The sequence below is a fragment of the Leuciscus leuciscus genome (assembly GCF_965113295.1).
Source record: "Leuciscus leuciscus genome assembly, chromosome: 6".
Taxonomy (NCBI): Eukaryota; Metazoa; Chordata; class Actinopteri; order Cypriniformes; family Leuciscidae; genus Leuciscus; species Leuciscus leuciscus.
Genome location: NC_138730.1, coordinates 31,015,541 through 31,039,059, shown reverse-complemented (window position 1 = coordinate 31,039,059; position 23,519 = coordinate 31,015,541). Strand labels below are relative to the sequence as shown.

Sequence of the window (23,519 nt, the reverse complement as noted above, 5' to 3'; positions counted from 1 at the left end):
GTTTTTTCAGTCAGTTATGTTGTGCATGCAGAAAACTGGAAAAAAATGTTTTTATAATTTGATATGTCCAGTGGTGTAGTCTAGTTTTTTGTAGTGAGTATACTCTAATACCCCCCTGCCAAAAAAAAAAAAAAGTGTTATTTTAAAATACATTTTACTGTGCAATTTCTTTCTAATTAATTTGAGTTAGACCAAACTTTTATTTTGACAGGTTGTCGTAAAGACATAACAGTTTCTGTGTGTATATGAAACGAATGAATGACGATAGTTTTATCAAATTCTCGTCAAGTGACTCTCATAGCAGCTCTGCGATGAAATGCACATGTGTAGCTGTAGCCTACATCATGTCTCAATACAGTGAAATGCTGAAAACACCACGAGCGTGAGTCACCCGTGCTTCTCTCTGTGTGTGTGTGTGTGTAGTGGAGCACACATTGAGCGCTCATTCCCAGAGACGCGCATCTCTTTTAGCTTTAATATTCATAGACACTAGTCCATATCGAGATTTGATTCATTGTACAGCAGCTACTTTTGATTTATTCATTCAAAAATAGCCAAAATCCGTGACGTTCTGCTTTATATAGCAAGTTCCATTTGTGACTGGATTCCGCGATTCGATCCGTCGCTTCGCAAACACAGACGGGGTGAATTTATGAATGAAAGTGTGAAAGTTCTGACACAAAACGAAGTTGATACGTATCCTCACGCTTTTTTAAGTGGGTATACGCAAATCCTTGGCCTTTTCTAGTGGGTATACGGCGTATACCTGCGTATCACGTAGACTACACCACTGGATATGTCCAAAGTCACAGTCACAGAAGATCATGCGATTGGCATGAACTGCAACCTTTTTTACCTTTTTCAGAACAAATAAATTTGTATGCTAGCAAAAAAGATGTCATTCTGTAGTCTAATGTTATTTGATTCAAAATTATAATGAAAATATTATTGCTAGACTCATACGCTTGTAAACAACAACAGTTTGTTCATGGGTTAACAAGAGATTTCGAATTAGATTTATTCCCTATGAGTCAAAGCAATAGCCCTGACATATGCTGATCGCATTCATTCAGGTTGCAAATGCTAAAGATCAGTGTTATGACATTAGCACAATTAGATTACTCCTTTTTCATATCTCAAATGTTCAACAAATATAATTTATCTCCTATGAATCTGTGAAGTAACGCTCAGCCAAAAAAGTCTTGATGCAAAAGAGACACAAAGAGACAGAAAAGACATCAGGAGGTCTCGTCCAGACTGACTGTGGACGTCCGCCAGGTTTCTCTCCAGAGATTGTGCCCTCTGAGTGTTTTTTATATGTCAACGTCACAAGACAAATAGCGACAGGGAGTATCTGCCCCCTCAGCCCCAAAGATGAATCACCCTTGTTGTCCAGTTTGCCAGTCTCCAAATGCAGTCTGGGCCATGATCTCACTGGCAAACGCTGCCATGGATTGACCTTCTACTCAAGGTAATGATTACCCCCTTGAGCATGCGGCAGCTGGCAAGGTAATGCATTGTTGGCACGTAAAAGTGATGCTGCAAAAAGCAGAAGGAGATCAGGAGACTCGTGTACCCTAGAGTTTGACCATCTGTGGCCTATTGGTCGTCATTAAGGTTTCTAATTTGGGACGACTGGGGAATAAACCAAAACAGGGCTGAAAATGTCATTACCTGACTCCTAGTGAGGTGTCCTCCCATATTTACATATTTATACACCTTAATTGTCTTTGCCTCACTGCAGTGACATTGAAGCGGTGAAAACTGGACCAATATCTATTCCAGGTATCACATTTGATGAAAAGCCAGAGCCATTAATGTGATATTATAACCCTGTGCACTGAGACGGACCATTGCGCTTCAAATAGAAAGGAGTTAAGGTGTAGAATATTATTGTGACTGTTGTTTTGAAGGCCCGGTCACGTTAACGATCTCCTAATTAGAGCTTTGTTCAGACTGTCAGATGGTGGTGCCTGAAACTGCCACTCAAAGCTTTTTATTAGGGGTGTAACAATATATCGTGTCTCAATATATCGCAATATAAATGCAACAATATGTATCGTGGATAGTGACATAATGTCTCATGGGTAGTTCACCCAAAATGAAAATGACTGTGTGAGAAAAGAATTCAAGTTTACAGAGTTTTAGTGTCAGTACTACATTAAACTACATTAATGTAAACTACCCCAATGAATGGGGGAATATTTGTGGATCCTGATAATGCCAAATGTCTTATATTACCAGTAAAAAGTGGCCTACATTATTTTAAATATATCTAGTCAGTGACAGAGTGCAAGCATATCTAAAGCATTAGTCTAAGCATCGTCTAAAATAACTCTGTATTTTCAGCTTCAGAATAATGAATATGGGGGTATCGTTTATTCCTTATAAATAAATATAGACTACCGTTCAGAAGTTTGGGATTGTCACAAACGGTTGCACAAACGTGAGGAAAAGAATCTATTTGCAGCAGTGTCAATATATTTATTAAACAAAGCTCAAAATACTCAGAAACAGGAGCAGAACATCCATAATATCACAACGAGAACAAAGGTTCTGACAAAGAACAGAAAGAAACGCAAGGTTTATAGGGATGGTTTACCCAAAAATGAACATTCTTTCATCATTTACTCACCCTCAAGTTGTTCCAAACCTGTATGAATTTCTTTCTTCTGCTGAACACAAAAGAAAGTTGATGAGCCCCATTGACTTTCAAAGATTTTTTTATTTATTTATTTTTATTCTATGGAAGTCAGTGGGGCCCATCAACTGCAAAGTCTTTCCTAGTGTCACACTGCAGTTATGAGCATTGGATCTATCTGGTTTTGCCTGTGCCCCTTTGACCGTGTTTTATGTTTAAATGTACTATGGTTTCCACAAAAATATTAAGCAGCACAACTGTTTTCAACACTGAGCACAAAATCAGCCTATTGGAATCATTTCTAAAGGATCATGTGACACAGAAGACTGGAGTAATGATGCTGAAAATTCAGCTTTGCCATCCCACAGCAATAAATAAACTGTTCCTGTGGAATAAATCTAATCTATAAATGTTGATGTTGATGAGCACAGCCAAATATGCTGAAAATGATCTATGATCAAGAGGAAAATTAAAGGCATTAACCCATCTTTCCCTATCTTACTCTTAATATACTACCTTAGCTTACTTTTTTGTTTTACTTTGCTGTATTTTCTTTAGACTGATAACTTGTGCAGTTGGACAAGAGTGGCAAGGTTTATAAAGCAAACAGAAATGCAATGCTTCCGGCACAGACAGAGACCTAGATTATTTTTATCAAGCCCAGGCAGGAGACAAATGATATGCAGAAAATGTTCCAGTTGGAAGCAGGGAAAAGCGCTCACTCAGTTGCGATGGATAAGAATAGTTGTCAACCATACATAATGTCAGCACTGGTTAAAATTATCTAGACTGGTAATTATGTAGTGTACGCCGTGAAGCATAACTGAGCCAAGCACCGAAATATCATTAATCTGACTGTAAAGGGGGAGAAAGGTTATAATGACCTTATGTTTCACAAGTGAGACTAAATTGATCATAATTTAAAAGTATATGCCTCAATCTAAATGCATATGACACAAAGTAAACTTAATTCTTATCAATGTGATTTTATATCTCACAATGTTACTTTATGTAACAATATGACCTTATGTCTCACAATCTCAGTGTTTTTTTTTGTTTGATTGTTTGTATTGATGTGTCCTGTCAAACGTTTCTACCTCACAACACCACAAATCTATGCTTTTTTAAGGAACAATATTTTATTTTTAATTTTTTACAACTAGTAAAAAAAAATAAAAAAACGTAGCAGTTACTGTGCCAGATAAATTATAATTTCTCAGAAAATATATTATTGGGAGAAACGAGGGTCAGTGGCTTTACCATTGGAAAAAGCGTAATGGCAAACTTGGATCATGTGTGCCTTGATAAACCAATCACATTACAGCATTGACACCATTGAATTTTGTTCAGAAGTATGCGACAGTCAGTCACTGTTTGCAGATACCATAAAAAATGAATGAGAAATCATACCTGTCACACAATTGTCTTTGACTTCTCACATAAAACGTTTTTTTTTTTTTTGTGTAAACTCTAAAAATAGATCAATCCAAATTGAATGTTTAATAGCAAACATGTTGAAGATTAGCCAATGGGCTGTCTTCATTGAATGATAAGCTATTTCCACACAAAAGCAGTTTATTCATTGTAGTGAAGCCTCTACTCCATTGACATCCATTTAAAAAAAAAAATTCTCCTACACGGCGTTAGGCTTCTTTTTCTTTTTTTTTTTTGGCTAAAATGGTGGCTTCCCTTCAAGTAGCTTTGAATATGTCCTTCCTTTTTCCCCCAACTGCACTGACTTCAAACTGTTTCCACATCAGTATGAGATGTACGAGTTTTAGCATTTCCTTCAATATTCCCAAGATATCTGGCACTAACAGGGCACTAGGCTGACAAGAACTTACTTTTGGCTTTATTGTATGAAGAACAAGATACATCTCCCTTAAGAAACTGGAGACTTTGTCAGTATGAATTCAGTTTGCCAGGAGTCACAACAAATTTGTAGCAGACAAATTTGGCTAAAGCATTGGGAGAAAAGCATTTTCGCTTTCATTAGCCACCCTGTCCCTCCAGGGCTCACAGAGCCCGGTCTACCCTCCCTCCCCTCAAACACACTATCTCTCTCTCTCTCTCTATCTCTCTCTCCTTCCTTGTCACATCGCTGCCTGCTGCCGGCTCAGCCAATCAGAGTGAAATGGGTGGAGCCTCTGGTCTCAGTTGGACAGAGCTTGTTGAAAAGAAAGAGATGCTTTCCTGAAAGACTTGGTGTAGCTCTCCTCTGCGCGAAGCTCACCGTTTTGGGGCTTGGCAGTGAGTGATGACTACAGCACGAGCAGCTCAAGTCTAGCTTTAGCATTCTGACACACACACACTGGAAAACACAGAAAGAGAGAGAGAGAGAGAGAGAGAGAGAGAGAGACAGAGAGAGACAGTGGATGTCACAAAATCAACCGTGGCAGGTGCAGTTTTTCGACTTGGAAGAAGCAGGATAATGCTAATGAGTTTAAAGAAGAGATCAGCTTCATATGGATGTATCTGTCTGATTGTAATCTGATGTGATCCTACTTGTTTTGGAAGATCACACATTGTTGAAGAAGATCTGAACTGCACCTATCCTGCTTGGACAAAAATCGATTTGCTGGGACTTTGCATTCTGAAAGAACTGATGTCAAAGTTTGTGCATCTTGTTTTTAATCTTTAATCAAGAAAAAGGAAAGAAAAACAACTAAAGGCTATCAAACATTTTAATTGTACCCATAAAGAGCGCAATTAGGTAGCGCACTCAATACAATGCCTGGATTACCCTTTTGACTGCCTTGTGAACTCGTGTGAAATCACCGCGGAGGAGGTACGGCGGGGGGCTGAGCGGGTGGGAGCTGCATTCCTCCACTGGAATCCAACATCCTGACTGCCGATACAAGCCGATCGGATACAAACGCTATAGGGAAAGGAGTGAAACCACCCTTCACGGTCTGGGTGAGTACTCTGTCACAGTTCACTGGACACTCAATCTATACTGGTTTTAACCACTTCACTGAGCTCATCTTGTTGTGTTGGAATCATCTCCTGACTTAAATGTTACCGCGTTTGTGGGGTCTTATATCTGTTGGGTATCTGTGCACACTCCTACATCTGATTAAAGATAGCTGCAGTGTCAGTCAACTACGTCAGATTAACGTAAGCTGCAGGTAACTTAATTTTGGATCCCAAAAAAGGATACGGTTGGTTGCGATAATTTAGATGTAAACAGTTGGATTGACTTCATTTGGTTTTAATTATGGATTTCTAAATTCAGAGTATTCCGGAACACATTAAATGTATAAGTGATAATGAGTTTATAATGAATATAATAGTCTTTACTGGAGTAGCAGCCTTCTACAGGGCATTTGCCTCCATCTCATTAAACTGGATTTGATTTCATCCCACAATGCTTTCTCAAACTAAATCTAGAGCTCGCCCCAAGAGTTTCAAGCTCCTTGCACAACGACAATAACCCAGAGGGGCGCTCTCAAAACAAGCAAGAAGTCCTTAACTCCATTTCCAAACTTTCTCCTCACTCCGAAGCTTTTGAACATAATACAGAAAAAACACGAACAGCAGTGGAGAGCTAAAACAAAACAGCCCCACAGCTACAGTGACTCACGGGATGGCTTCCTCACAGTTTGGCTTGGACCTATGCCTGGACACCACAAGAAACCCAGAGAAGGACTGCATTCCTTGATTTCTTAGACATGTGGTTCCTGTTTTTTTGCTCTAGTCTGGGGGGTAAAAGAGGGACTGCATTGTCTTACATTGTACATTAATCCTCTTTTCTCACTCTGACAGTGGTAGACCAGATGCACGCTGACTTTCCACTGTCGAAGGAGAATATTTAATGCCCCTTTCTTTCAAAATATAAAGCAGCTTGCTTTTTAATCTGTTGCAGAAACATTTAAGCTGTCCATGGATTCTCTCTATCTCTCTCTCTCTCTTCCTCTCAATCTTTCACTCTCCCTCGCTTTCTCACCGTCTTAACAGTAGGTTTCAATACATTTCATTTTGGAAAAGCCGATTCATGGTGTGATTTTGTCGTGTCTACACAACAAACCCACCAGGCCATCTTTCTGTGGGAAGAATAGCATTTTAATCCACATTATTCAGCAGTGCCAGCAATCGTGACTTTGTATTTTGCGCTTACACCTACCCAATAGTCAACCATTGACTATTTCGTCATAGCAAGCAATCAGAAAACAATGGGCCACCTTCATTTAACAGAAAATAAACTCTTTGGAGACAAACATAGGCTGACAGCGCTTATGCAGCACTTTTGATTCTTAACTTTGCCTACAGAGGGAGCAGTTCTCTTAGCAAGCACCCTACAACCTCAGACGAACAGAATCGTATTCAGAACGGCCAAAACCATTGCAAAAAGAAGAGATGAACACTCGATTATCAGTTTACAATATTGATTTGTTATTTGAGAGGTCTATCCATTCTATCTAACATCCAAACATGATACATTTCCACTGATACTGTCAAGGGAGATTTAATTTATGTAAGGTGAGCAGAAGATGCTGAATATTTCTGCATCTGTGACGTGCAGGCCCAAGTTATTGGGATGCAAGTCCATGACGTTTCCCCAGTGAACATACTCTCCTGCTTACTAAGAAGCCCTCTGATGTTTTTGAAGTGTTAAAGTGGAAGAAGAACACAAAACTCCATTTCCAGTCCCGGAGGGGACGCTGATATGTGTGTGTGCATGTGGGCTGTCATTTTCTCTGTGAAGTTATAAAATAAATATCGATCTGCCCAAGCAATATTCACCGTCTCAGAGGATAATGTAAAGTGGATTCAAAATATACTGTGTATGTTCACTGAAATGGAAATATAAAAATATAACAGTAGTCTGAGGCTTTCTCACTAAGAAAAGACACTTCACAAAGTGCAAGATGAAATGTATATTGTCAAGAAAGGTACATTGTATATATATATATATTCATATATGAAGAACATTTTATTATATAAGGTTTACGGCAGACTGAAATGAAATCGGCAAATGAAATCTCATAGTTCAGCTGTAAAGCAACTTGATATTTTTCAGTAGGTGCCAGCTTTATAATATATACTCCTTGTGCTTTTAACAAATAATTTTTTTGTAAATAAAACAAATTTTATCCAACTGCTGTATTAGAGAAAGCTAAGGCCTTAGGTTGACTGCACACACGCACGCGCACGCACGCGCACACACACACACACACACACACACACACGCACGCGCACACACACACACACACACACACACACACACACACACACACACACACACACACACACACACACAAAAGAGTGATGGGAAAATAGAGAACACTAAAGATTTATGTGAGCTGTACTGCAGTTAGCAGATAATCTTTGGGAAATATTCTGGCTTTAAAAAATGTAAAATTCATACAAGTGCATAATGAAAATGAATTCTGATGTTTGGTTATCTTGCTCATCACTTCTGTTGCCATCAACTCAGAAAGCGTAATTTGCTTGGCTCATTAGCATGCATAATTACATGCAAAATTGGAAATAACCGAGAAACACCCTAATAACTTTTATAGCCTGAGCTCCTTTGAACCTACTTGCGTGTGTCATGTAGTGATTGCGAATGTCATTCAAAGTTCAGAATGCAGAACTGTGGGGTGGATGACATCGAGCTCATTTTCATGCAAAACTCAAATGAATCAATTGTAATGGGGAAAAAAAATTCATGATATAAAAATGATAATATCTATCATAATGCCTAAAAGCAAGATGAGCGGATATGAGAAAACCATAAAAATGCATGAATAATTAAATATAAAAAGATGATATATTCATAAAAAGATGAGGCAGATAGACATATATATAGATAGTGTTGTCTATAACTTTTATACTGCGTTCACCATAACTAAAAGTTGGCTTCAGGCCTTCAGTAAAGTCTAATTAGTGTCCAGGATGAGTAAATGAAGTCTTTCATGTTGGTTATCATATGGTGTATTAAGTCACTCATTAGATAAGCTTCAGTAGTTTTCAAATCTAATTTCCAAGAGGATCCCAGGTCTACTCCTTTAATGGAAGGGACATTTAATTTAAATGAATTGGGTAATTCCCCTGCCCAGACCAAACTAAAGGCACTATGATAAAAGAGCATACAGATAAGAAGCTGGTCTGCTTTGATATATGGATATGGAATATGGATTCTGATTCGCCTCCTTTAGATGAATAACTCACAGTTATGGTAGAAACTTGAAATTCACAGTTGTGGTAGTAGTTTTTTTTCTTAAAAAATTCTTAAAAAAATTTCCTTTTAAAATCATTTTAATTTTTGTTTATTTGTGCTATAAATTATTATCATTATTATTAATAATACATTACAAACAAATACAAAAAGTCGTATAGTTGCAGCAACAACATTAATTGTGTGCACAAAAAAAAAGGACTAATCTAAATTGTCATAACGGGTTTGCATTACCAAAAATGTGAACATTGCAGTTCTTATTAGATTTCATCCTGTTTGGATCTGTAGCGATTCACTCCCTGTTAAGACATCCACAGCATATCCGGTTATGTGGTATGCACAGCCACATTCCCAAGTTAATAGTGAATTTCACCATGACATGAGGCATCAAAATGGGAATACTCCCCGCCAGCTGGTCAAGGGGCCAAGGGGAAAATGATTTTATTTGACAAAGATTTAAAGATCAAAGGCAATGACTAACCAGGACGCACCAATCTCCTACTGCAAATGATCACAGAAGGAGTCTCCACCAATCAGCCCTAGCAGCAGGACCACTTCTCTAAGTTTTAATTGGTTGCTGTGTACCGGCCGGCCTTCACAGACATCAAGCTGGACGACATTACATGTGGCGACAGGGTCAGCTATGCCTTTGCTGTTCTCCCTGCAAAGAAACTCTGTGGTAGAGAGTAATGTGAAAACTGTCATAACTATTCATAACCTAATTTTTCAACACGGAAGTAAGCCATTTCCTGTGAATGTGCAAGACTTCCGATTAATTAGTTGCTATAGGTAAATAACTAAGAATAACAAAAGAGATGTAAACGCTAAAACTATTTACGCGACACAATGGTGTTTATGATTACAATTAAATCATATGATAAACAACGATTTACAAAATCAAGCAGCATAACATTCAGTTTTTGTACAGGTAAAAACCACTTCGGCCGACACCAGAAGCCTTACAACTACATATTACATTAAATAAAGGCCTTGCCGGCTCGTGCATTAAAAATAAGGTGGATAAAAAAAGGCTGGACACCTTTTTGCTTTTGTGTGACTCAGCAAATTTGACCCATGTGAAGCATAAATTCACTTCAACGAAACAATAATAAAATAAAACCAAAAAAAAACACACAGAAAACAAAAACAAAATATTACTGATCATAATGCCTAAAAGGAAGGTGAGAGGACCATTCTACATGCGACCATACAGAAATAAATAATTACACACACACAAACACACACACGCACACACACACACACACACACACACACACAATAAACAATAAACAAGATGAGTCTTAGCTACTGTATTATACTGCATTTGCTATAATTTGCTTTTCTTAAAACTAACTGGATATAAAACATGAAAGGTGCTGCTGGAAATTGGCACTGCTTCCTGCTCTGATACAAACCAAGGAGGTTGTATCTAGTTTTATTTAATGGCAGGATAGATAATGGTCCGTTACGATAGTAACTGAGATTATGTGATTTGACTCTTAAATTATTGCCGTGTCATGGACAAGAAACATGTCAGACTACATGTTGCTTCTCGACCAATCATCGCTTTACGTCTTTAAAGATGTACATGATGTCATCTAAAAGGTGGGACTCTAGCGACTGACTTACGGAAACAAGAGTGTAAACGAACAATGGTTGTTCTAGCCAAATGCTAATTCCAGTGTTTGCCAGCATTTATCTTTTTTCACTCGTGGTGTCAAACATCATAAAGGCAGGAATTTTGTTGCTATAGCTCCACGAACCTTTCCTCCATTGCATAATTCCACCTAGCAGCACCAATATCATCGTCTCTCTGTCATTTCGTCCTGTTTAAAAGCTGTGTTAGAAAGAGTTTCTGTGCTCATGACACGGTGTCGGTTGTCGTCCACTGTGACACACTATACGAGATAAAACAATCAATTATTGCGCCCATTGTCACTTCCGAATGACCACGGCACAACGTCAAATGGATCGTGCCAAAATCAGGCTGATATCGTGTAGTCTGAACCTGGCATAAGGTTACACTCTGACTTCGGCCAATCATTGTTTAGAATTAGTGGGTGGCACCTGGACACGCACCTGCCTTCCTGTCAAATATGACCAATTCATTTGACGTCACAACATCAGCAGCACTGCAACCTTGCAACCATTCATTATTGCTGGGCGTGGAAACCAGAGAACCTGTCTGGCTTAACTCTGCAAGTGGAAGACGAGAGCAGAAGAGACAGAAGAACCATTGTGTTACACACCACAAGCCTGTCATTGTCTGTACCCCAATCCCCTGGTCTCTAGGAGGCAAGATGGATGGTTATGGTTATGGCCAACTCTCCTGGCATTTCATTCAGGGCCCCCTGACCTTTCCTTGCAGCAATGTGATGCACATAACCCATCGATCAACTCCTGACCAATGTCTCTCCGAGGACAAGTGCTGTACCAGTGTGCTATTTATGTTCAATCAAATCTGCAATATGGGGATCAATGTTAGATTCATGGCCAACCTTGGTTACGACAAATCCGCCAAGCTGTGTAAATATATGTGCTTTGAAATATAACGTTTAGTGGAGATTGATGCTTGAAGATTAGTAGACTTTGTAGAGATTGATCACCTCAGATAGACAATTTGTAATTCACAAACTGACTCATTAGTGACCGACATACAGTTCATTACTGGCTTTACTTTGAGTTGTTTACTGCACCATTTCACAAATTCTTCAAGAATCAAACAGAAGAACAGAAAAACTCGTTTAGCTTTGTCCTCTGCCCCCTTTTGAGTGTTTTTTTTTATCTCTTGTAGACTGAACACAGACTAGCTACCTTGTTGCTGATTGGACGCATAGGCTAAATTTCCCATTTTGTTTTGTGATTTTATATTTGAAAAGGGTAGACATGACAGCTACATTATAGTCCATTGTGTTCAATTTCTGTTAAATAACAAAGAGGAGAAGATGAAATGTCACGTTATGCATATTTGGTAAAACACATTTTACTTTGCCTCATTTATATTCATAGTTGCCAAACATTGATGAATTACCTTTTAATTAATATGTGTATGAACATGATTGTAAAGGAAATATATATATATATATATATATATATATATATATATATATATATATATATATATATATATATACTGTATATGCTATATAAAGTTTTATTTCACACCGGTATTAAGATCTTAATGCAACATTATTTAGTTACTTGAATATAAACCCTCCTATGTTTTATAAAATAAATAGCACATTGCACTTTTAGCATGACTAAAATGCAGCACCAGAAATTATCCATCCATATCTACATTTGGTCCATCTAATTTAGTCACACCTTTACACCGAAAAATTATGTCATTATCTACTCAAAACTCATTTCTTTCAACCTTTTTTTCATGAAAGATTAGAGCATAAAAAAATAAAATAAATAAAATAAAATAAATCTTTTGAATACCATGAATGTGCACATTGATCACTGACTGCCAACTGCAGTAGTGATTTTGCTTGCTTTATACATATTATAAACAATATGTACGCACACACACACACACACACACACACACACACACACACAGCATTGGTCATTTAATAAATGCTGCAATTGTTGAACCCCTATCCTTTCTACATGCATATTTAATTTAATCTGACATTACACGCTGTGCTGTAATCAATGAAGGTAATCCTTATTGACATCGAATTGAGTTTAGCACTGCTGTGCACCTCTACAATGACCTTTTGAAGGACTGAATGACTCTAAGATGTTTCTTGTCACTGTGTTTGGGAAAAAATATGAGAGACAGCATACAGTATTTGTACCTTCCATGATAACCATTTTCCATTTTCTTCCTTTACTTCACGGCTGTCTCTGACCTAATTTATTCTTGGTGCAAACGTCTGAGTTCACTTTGTGCTTTTGAGATGGTCATCAGAATTTCCCTCTTAGTCTCAGCACGTATTATCTAACCAATGAGATTAGCAGCAGGCAGGTATGAAAATCGTTTACTGGATAATAGTCTGACATCTGACATCCCTCTTTCTATTACATTCTGTAACTGTTGTTGACACCTCAGCCTCCACTTGGCCACATTTGAAATCTGTATGAGGGCCCAACTATTAGAAGATCTGTATCTGAACACTATCCAATTGCCTAGTTCCAGCTCTTCCATATGAGTGTTTTCAATGATAAGCATTACGTTCTTCTAAAAAAAATATTTTGTCATAATAGAATCGTATACTGACAAAACACATACTTTTTAAAATACTCACAAAGGATGAATTAAAATGATCAAAAGTGACAGTAAAGACTTTTACATGATTAAAAAAATTATATTTCAAATAATCAAGCTTAATCAAGATTTCCACAAAAAAATAGAGCAGCACAACTGTTTTCAACATTCTTGTTTCTTCAGAAATGTTTCTTGAGCAGCAAATCTGCATATTAGAATGATTTCTGAAGGATCATGTGTCAATGAAGACTGGAGTAATGATGCTGAAAACACAGCTTTACCATCAAAGGAATAATTATTGTTTTAAAATATATTCAAATGGAAAACAGTTATTTTAAATAATAATAATATTAATTAATATAAATATTATTTACTAATATTTCACAATATTACTGTTTTTACTGTATTTTTGATCAAATAAATGCAGCTGCGGTGAACATAAGAGACCTCTTTCAAAAACAAAGTGTTTGTGTGTTGGATTTATCCGTGTACATGTCCTAGGACTGCCAATGATAACAAGAGACAGAGACGAGAGAAATAGACCTCACAGACAGAAGAAAAAAAGTGTCTGAGCAATTTAATTTTTAACATATAAGACTCCTGTCTTTACCCATATCTCATGCAGACAGTCACAGAGTAGTGGCCTATGTGAGAATTGACTCATCTTACAGAAGCCTGCATTTTTCTTTTCTTTTTTTCATGTTTTATTTCATCTGTGGGGTTCAAAAGAATGTGCGCTGTCTTCATGTCTCCGCCATTCTGCCAGTGCAGCGTTCGGGCAAATGACTCACAGTACCTCTCCCACAATGCCTACAGGCGTAAATCAGCCTCAGTAGGATTAAGCTGAATGTGAGCAAGATTAAATGGCTCTTGCAACTGTCTTCCCATACATCTTATTGGAATTCACATGGCTCTCTGCATGGTCCAGACTTGACTCTGCTTTCACAGTCCAGTAGTTTTGCAAAAGGCTGCTGGCCGACTCTCTTATGGATATGGTATATGGGGAATAGCTCAGAATAAAGATCTAAAGTATAGTATATATACAGTACATGACCACACAAAAGTTTGCACACAATTGAGTTTTGCATGATATTACAAAGCCAAAGAGCTGTCTTTTACTTAAATACTTGCAAATTAGCTTTGTAGACAAATAAAGATGTGCCTTAAGATGAATGTCTTTACAAAACTAGCATTTATTAATTAAAACAATTACATAAAAAAAACAATAACATTTTAAATGAACAAGTGGGCAGGATGTTAGAAGCAGTTAAAATATGAACTAGCTTTGATTTGTTTAATGATTTTTAAATGTAGAAAAGAGTTGTGAGTTTCATACAGTGATTTAGATTGGGATATTTTATATGTATTTATTTATTTATTTATGAATCATTATTTATCAACCTATAAATAATTAATTTTAGTTTTTCATTCAATCTATACTGTACATACACTATTTACTGTTTGGAGATTTTTTATATTTTTGAAAGAAGTCTTCTTGCTCACTGCATTAATTTGATCAAAAACACACAAAAAAAGTAATATTGTGAAATAGTATTAGAATAATATATATATATATATATATATATATATATATATATATATATATATATATTAAATTGTAATATATTTTAAAGTACAATTTATTCCTGTTATGGTAAAGCTGAATTTTCAGCAGCTATACTCCAGTCTTCAGTCTCAATGTGATGATTTGCTGCTCAAACAAACATTTATTCTTATTATCAATATTGAAAACAGCTGTAGTTATATGACAATTGTATGGTCAGAGATTAAAGTGTGTTAGATGCTGAACAAACCTTGAATACCATTTTCGTTTATAATGGATTTCCAAATATAATTTCAAATCTTAGTTCAATAAAATGCTGTAGCTCATAGTTTAAACAGAAATGCACTGTGGTATATCTTGAGAATAAGCTTCTAAATACATTTTTCCAAAAATCTTTTTTTTTATTTTTTATTTTTTAATGAAATCAGACTGTATCTCCCTACTTACAATAATAGTGCATTTATTCCAAAGACTGCTCAGAACATTAAAAGATGTACTCAGTATCTGCATGCAGTGGAGTTGAATGACAACACAGTACGCAACTTTAAAGACAGTCTTTGGAAAGGTCATGGCATTATGTGAAATAAGCAAAGAGAAAGGTCAGAGATTTTCTTTCAGATCATACTGAGAATACTTATGACGTAGCTTTTTTAAAATATTTCTCTGTGTGAGTGTGAAAGAGAGCATGACAGAGAAAAGCCAAAACAGTGATTGCTATGAACAAAGTATGCTAATGAGAGGAGAGGAGAGTTCAAGTGGGTCAATGCAAATGTGCTCTCAGACATTTCGGCGCTGACGGGTTCAGTATACCACATGCATGTTGAGATAAAAAGTACCAGGAGGAATGTTAGCGAAAACTGTGATGTTGAGACAAAAGGTTATAGAACTGGGAAGATTGTATAACACTGAACCTATCGACTCTGAGCAAAAAATATTCAATCTCTATAAACCCGCTCTCATCGCTGTAACCTCTCTCTCTCATGCAAATGGACACTCCATCAGCTGTGTTTCCTATGAGATGCAGGTTCACGAGCGGCAAGCAGGGCAAGCCCTCTAGTACTCAATTCTGTCTGAAATGGAAATCATCTTTTGAAAAAAATTTACCAGCTGCATCAAATACTGCAGAAATTGCTTAGCAGGTTGTTATCTTTATTTTCTCCACAGACACAGCATGGTAGCACAAACACTCCACTGAGATTTTTCGTTTACCTGATTTAAAGCAATACCTCCTATTACAACCAGCCTTATGGTGCATAAATATAGCCTGCTCGCTCTTCGTATGCTACGGTATAGCTGCCTTGTCCCATAAGCCCAATTGCCAATTGTGTATTAGCTGTCAGTAGGTTGAATACAGGCTGAGGTGGGGCGGAATGATGCAGAGGGCCAATATTGAGGTATGGACTTCTCTGTTGCTCCAGGGCACACTGTCAGCAGCATTATTCTTCCCCTTCCCCTTGTGCACTTTAGTCGATTCCCTCACCCTGACTGCTGAACATGCTCTTCCTCCACACATAATTAAAGACCCTAACTTCAATCCACCATTTACCAGGTATAAATTCACTCGCTGGCCACATAAGTCTCCTACAGCAATTTGCTAAACAAGGCTGTGTAGCTATTTGCATCCTTGTCCGATTGGCCATCGTTGCATTTCTGTGAATGATTTTAAACAGACTTAATTTCTCGCTGTTGGGTCTAGATGTATTTCCTTTCCTTTCATTATTTAGCTAACTAGGCCTATCTGATACCATTACTGTGCTATGGTACGGACACAATAACTTGGATCATTAGAAAAAAGAGAGACACTCATGCAGGGGGTCTGGATTTCAGTTGTGTTCAGTTGTGCTCATCCAGTCAGCATCTGCTAGCCTTGGCTTAGCTCACACTTTGGCATGCCGTCTGTCAGAACTATACAAGACCCCCATGGCACACTGGGCAGAGATGATGAAATGTGTGTCTGAGAGGCAGTCGGTCCACCAAGTGTGAACTGAAATGCAATAAAGAGGGTGTCAGTAGAGTTTCTGAGTGTTCTCTCAAAACAAACAAGATCAGGTTTATGCAAATAAATAAATAGCCTACATTTTACAATATAATAGTAGATTCAACAGTTCCTGTTTTTTTAACAACATAAAACAGCATGAAATAATCAAATTTTTTATCACATATTAGCACATATACGGTCTGAGTCTGAATTCCCAAATCATTGAAATCATTTGGCTCCACAAACCAGAATAACAGAGCTCACATTATATTATTACAACAAGACCATTACAGGCATAATGCATTATACAATAATGGTAGCAGTACTTCATACTGCAAGTCAGGAACTGTTTTAGTCAGTTAGGCTGAGTCAGCAGGGTTGAAACTGGTCCCTAATGGCTTGCCTATATTAAGGTAAATGCCCACCTCAACTATGTGCCAAAATCAACTACCATGGGCCCTTGGCACCACATCACTCTGGATTGTTCCAGATGGAAAGTCTTTCCAATGTTTTCTTCTTTTCACAACAGAATGTCTAGTTTGATTGTTTCCCTTAGCAACTTGACATTTCATCCATATTAGCTTTGTGAAGCATTCAGTCTTGAAATCCCAAAGAGAATAGAATTATATTTTCACAAATGCAGTGACAAGTAAACACCACAACACTGTTTTCTTTCTTATTTCTCCTGCTTTGAAATATGAATGAAATACATATACAATCAAATTTCATTACACAGACGAAAAAATGAAAGAGAAAGCAAGTGAAGGAGATGAAAATGAGTTTATATATAAGTATGAATCTTGCACGTAACCATCTAATTCCCACCTTTAGTATGATCCATAAAGCATCTACCTCCATTGCGCTCTGTCTTGCATAACCAAAATAAAGTCAAAAACTGTGGATTTAGCTGCTTCATGGTACAGATATGGCTAAATTTCCCTTTGCTCCTTTTTAAGTTTTAACTTTTAAAGCTGTTATCAAGGGTTTCCCATGGGGGCAGAGGGTAAAGTGGCTTATGATGTATGGAGGCATGAAAGCCAGCAGCCAATATGCAAAATGGGCTGGATGTCATTATCTTTTGAGGACTAGTGATGTGAGAACTGCCAGTACGAGCTGGGAAATGGTCCATCATTCAGCCGAGTGCTCTTCCACCCCCTCAAACATCATTGCATGCCGGTTTCGCCTTTGCATGCAGGGACCTCTTCGCTGTTTCTGCAAGCCGAGCAAACAGAGAGTATAGAAACAACGCTCTGATGGGTCTAGCGCCTGTCTGGAGAACTAAACATTAGGGAGGATGCATGGAAAATAACACCTACTGATCGGTGGGTGTAATTGAGAGTTAGCTGATCAACAAACTGGGGGAGAAAAAACTAAAAGACAACACTCTAAACACAACTACAAAGACACATTTACATACACACTTATTACTCAAAATGTAAAATACTTTCACCCACATGTTGTTCCAAACCCATATGCTGTAATTTTTGCTCTGTGGAATACTAAAAGAGAATATTAACTCAGTTTTGTTCCTTACAACAACAGTGCTCACATCTGTCAAGCTCCAAAAAGAACAAAAAACGTAGTAGTCCCATATGACTCTTGTGATTCAGTAATACAGATTTCAGACCGTTCATCACACAAACAATCATATGAATTCAGAAGACTTGAGTATAACACACAAGTAGCATGCACTACTTTAATAGTACTGTTGTGCTTTTTTTCTGTCTTTTTGGAGCTTGACATGGTCACTAACTAATGCTGTATGGAAAACCACTGCAATTCATATTTTAAAGTGCCCCTATTATGCTTTGGATATTGCCATTCATGTAGTGTGTAAAATAGCTGTTTGTAAATGTAAAAGATCTGCAAAGTTTGAAGTTTAAAGTGCATGATAAATACAGTTATTGTCTCCCAAAAGAACGTACCGATTCAGAACTGCCTGTAAACAAGTCGTCAGTGCACGAACCTACATAGGTTTGTAACAAATTTGCATAATTCCAGACTAAGGTCTTCATTGGCTGCCCGTGAACAACATCTAATTTGACCCGACCTCAAATGCTGTAGTTGTAGCTGAGGTCTGGAAGAGTTTGGTTCGTGTTGTCGACATGTCGAGAAGATACTGTTTTCTGCGCTGCAAAAACAAATCCACTGTGTAGTCACTTCCAAAGAATGAGGACTTGGACTCAATTTGATATGGTAAAACCAAAAAAACAATCTCCATGCGCATGCGAGCCAAACAGACGGAGCACAATAGAATAGTAGCACAATAATTCTGATTAAAATATACATATTGCTGAAATATTTGTTGTTGGAGACAATAAATGTGCCATATGTGGAATTTTAAACCTACAAGTATATTTTTATGAAAGTGACCATTATAATTGGGTAATCAAATGCAGGCTAATATAATTAGTTTGTGCTTTTGTTTTTATTTCAGTGTTTTCCTTTAGTCAATTTAGTTTTTAGTTGTTTAGTTGTTTTTAGATTGTAATGTTACAGTTAAAATGTAATGTGATTTTAACCACCTTTTTGCACATAATATATCATAGAATTACATTCACTATATTTGTTTCCATATCCTTCAATATCAACATTGTTTGTAGGATATCATTGGGCAGGATGTAAAATATATATGTTTTAAATAAATACAGATTTTCTTTATCCAAATAGAAATGTAGAAAGTACCAAGATATATTGTATATTACTATGTAACCAAAAAATACCGAGATTTGATTTTTTGGCCATATCACCCAGCCCTAATTGAACTGTTTCAGACACAGTGAGAAATCAGGTGATGCTGCAATGTATATTGTGAGAAAAATTAATTATTTTTGACCTTGGATGCATGTAAACCTATTGTAGGAACCTTTAAAATAGCGTAATAGGGTCACTTTAAGGAAAACAAAACAACATCATATGGGTTTTAAATGACATGAGGAAGAATAAATGATTATCTTTTTGGGTGAACGATCTCTTCAAGGCCATGTTGGACTGATGAAAGCTTTTGGGGTTTTCAGACACAATGGAATGGTCTTGGCATGAGGAGCTGTCTGTGGATCCTGTGGACTAAGCAGCACACTGGCTGCAGTCCCTCTGGAGCGATGCACTATAACAATGCACATTTATTGATCCAACATCGTAATATTGCAGTTGAAAGGTTTCCAGAATTATCAGTTAAAAGGCATCCTGGACACATGCATGGATACAGAAAAGGTGCAAACACCAAACAACCATACACACTGCATGCACACACCCAATACAACATGGGCTGTGCATAAAGCCTATTACTTTGATTGTTCATATTCAATTGTTTAAAAGATTATTCTGGGTTCAATACAAGCTATAAGCTCAATCAGCACAGCAGCACTTGTGGCATGATGCTAATTACCACAAAAAAAGTGAGGCACTTACAATGGAAGTGAATGGGGCCAATCCATACCCACTGTTTCAATAGTATAAACACATAGTATAAAACATTATGCTTGTTAACATGATTTAAGTTTGATCAAATCTCTTACTAATTATTTCTGTGTAATCCTTTGTTGCCATAACAACATAATACCTTAAACAATAAAATGATTAACATTATGCCACAAATACTGTTGATTAACCTCATTGAACCTATAATATAATTGTAATGCTCACGATAGCAACCAAAAGAGAGAAACCTGAAGCCCTAATTTGTTACCCATTACATACCATTGCCTACATTTCCAAATTAATGGATTTCTGCTGATCTACAACGCATTCCCCTTTTCTGATCTACAGCCACCAATATCTGTCACGTATTGAAATCTGTGTTAGCAGCTAAAGTGCATTTCCATGATGCATGCTTCACAGCTCCTTCGGTCATTAATGTTCATTGACCCTGATGGAACGACCCACATGCAACAACAGTGCAACAGAAAAAAGCATTTATCCATAAACCCTCTGAAAGCCAAAAGTGCTACGCCCTCCACTCATTACAGAGCGAGAAGCCAAATAACCACTTTATGCCACTGGTCAACGTAACGATTTTTCAATGCCAGCACAATTGTTGTTTTATGTTCCAGGATAGCTAGCCAAATGCATTCACATGGTCTACTTACTAGAAAAAAAAAACACACAAATGTAGAATAAATCCGCCCTTCCAGCTTGGCAAATGTATTCACCCATGCTATTACAGCCTCATACACTCTACAAATTAACTGACGATATCTGAGAAGCGAAGTACTGTTGATAAACCTCTCTGTGACGCGGTCACCGTTAACCCCAGCATGCCTGCGAGGGAGATGGAAGTACACCATGACCTAGCACTCATAAATATCAGCCACAAACTCCAGAGGAATTAGCTTTCTGATGCCAGTTTTTCCCTATGGGTGTATGGGTATTTCACTGGAAAGGATTAGTGGAGAGTGGATGTTGTGCTTAGAGTGATCAAAACTGACCCGTTTAAACTATCTGATCCATCTAAGCTTGCCAATCATCTCCTCTGACTTTCATACTTTTGACTTACGCAGTGTGCCTACAGTGCACCCCATACTTGGTTGTGTGAGAAATGAGATCTGTGGTGATAGAACTTATGATGACAGTGGCTTTAGGCTGCTTCCGATGGAAACGTACCGCAGAACTGACACAGAAAAAAGTTCAGGGCGACTTACTTAATACATAATACAGACAGTGTGAAACTGCCAAATTTCATATTCCCACAGCATTGCCAATGATGGTTTGCTCGATAGAAGTATTTCACCCTGCAGCTGCTGTGCCAACAAATGATCTCACAATTGCATTCGGTGATTTACTCTGAGCTGTATTTTGGCAAACTGACTCCTTGGTCTCAGACGGAACGGCTACAGTCCAGCCACTGACCTTCTGAAGCATATTGACACAGAAATGGGAAGCGTTGGCTAAAATCGCCAGCTACAGTCTGAGCGACTTAATGAAAAACACTTAACTAGATCAGAGATTTTTAAACTGGTATGTATCCAACAAATCTAACATTACTATTAACAGTAGGTGTGAAAAAAGTGTGAACTTAATACAAAATTAAATAAATAATTTGGCTTGGCTTTAGTACAGTGCAATATAAAAAGTTATTGAATTTTAGAAATAACATGGTTTATAAAATAAACTACAATCATATTATTATTTATATAGTATAATATATATTCATATTTCGATTTAGGTTTTTATATTTTCTATTTTAATTTAAGTATTAGTACTATTTTATTTCAATTAACAAAATTTTTTAAATTTTAGTTAACGATAACATCACTGAACATAATACTTAACATTTTATCTAAATACTATAAATGTGTCTTTATAGAGTGGTGCAGGGATAACGTCAAAACCCGGAGGACTAATTCGCCACTGGTTCCCTCGAGATTTTGCTATGGGGTTTTTGTTTTTCAGCTTATGAGTGAAATAAGGTCTATGGTAAACATAACTTGACGATACTTGGACGTTTTGCTCTACAATGTAAATTGCATACAATCACACCCCAAAAGTTCTTATCTAGATATTTATTAGAGACATATGTCTTTTAAAATAAAAACCCAAAGCTTCTGTTTTCGATATGGGTGTGTGGAATTTATGTTGTAGAGCAAAACGTCCAAGTATCGTCAAGTTATGTTTACCACAGGCCTTATTTCACTCATAAATGAAAAATAAAAATAAAAACATTATAAAACCCCAAAGAAAAATCTCAATCTATGGCTGTTTTGCATTGCTTCTCCTGTAAAAAAAACATTTAGCAAAAAATGTGTTTACAAGGTACTGAGTTGATGCAGTGACTGTCAAGGTTTGCCAGGTTAGTGACATTAAAACTTTTGTTTCAGACACTGTACATGCAATTCCTGAGTTATGCCTGCCAAAATGGGTTCCTATTATTTTTGAATGGATAGAATATCAGATAATCCACCAAAAATATGTTCAAAAAATAACTAATTGGTCACTGTACATGTCAGTCAAATGTGTCTTTTTGTCAAAGTGGGGGATTGTTAGCTAGAATAAAATGCAATCTGGACTGACATTATGTCGATAAAAGTTTGCCTGTGTGACACTAACTGACTCTTAACTATACTAGTGTTATATTCCCTGATAAGCAGATGTAGTGCTGTGCAGCTGCTCCAACTACCTCAGGCCAGTGGAATAGACTCAAACTAGGACAATAACATCAGGTCTTATTAAAGCTCCAAATGTAAACTCACAGTGGACATGATAAATGTCCTGAAGGACCATAAAATCTAAAAGGGTGACACAAACTTCAGAACACATACATCAAGAGACGACTTTGTAAATTGATCAGATGCTTTCACAGCAGCAAAGATATTTCATTCATAAATCTTTAAATAAAATAAATTGAATAGCATATGGCATGAATTTGAATATCACAAATAAAAGAGGTGTGCACATCCAAAATCCAAATTAGGCTCAGATAACAAAACATGACCAAATGAATGACTAACGAACATATGTCCGCACACTAAAATTGCAGCTCCAAAGAGTTTACTTACCAAACAGTGCAACGTTTTGACTAGTCAGGTCTATCAGGCACAATGCTGTATTGTGATCTCATGAGTTTTCCGTGGGTATTTTTACGTAAAGTGTGGTTCCTGACAATTACTGACATTTCCATACACTGAAATGTACAATATTGAAAGCACTAAAATGTATATTATTTACGTATGAACACCTTACAGAAATACCAATGTGTACGAACGAATCTTTTTTTGAATCTAATACCGAATTCATGGAATTAATCAGTTGATTCTGTTGTATTTATTATAAATTATATTATATTTTCAATCGAACTAAACTCAGCTGACTCCTTCATTTAATTTGAAATTATGACATTTCATTCTGTTCAGTGTGACTTCTGGTGCAAACTCATTTCAAAGAATTGCATAATGTTAAACAAGAATACACTTTAAAAACTTATTTATTTTGATCTAAATTCAG

General features: G+C 36.9%; 1 protein-coding gene and 1 long non-coding RNA gene across 2 annotated transcripts in view; both read left to right on the top strand.

Moving 5' to 3' along the window:
- LOC309500905 overlaps positions 1–23,519 on the top strand; it is a 197,969-nt gene that overhangs the window by 30,597 nt on the left and 143,853 nt on the right. The window lies entirely within an intron of this gene.
- brinp2 (bone morphogenetic protein/retinoic acid inducible neural-specific 2) overlaps positions 4,843–23,519 on the top strand; it is a 92,030-nt gene continuing 73,353 nt past the window's right edge. The window contains exon 1 of the mRNA XM_082172628.1: positions 4,843–5,557. The gene's annotated coding sequence lies outside the window, so the exon portion shown is untranslated. The remainder of the gene's footprint in view (positions 5,558–23,519) is intronic.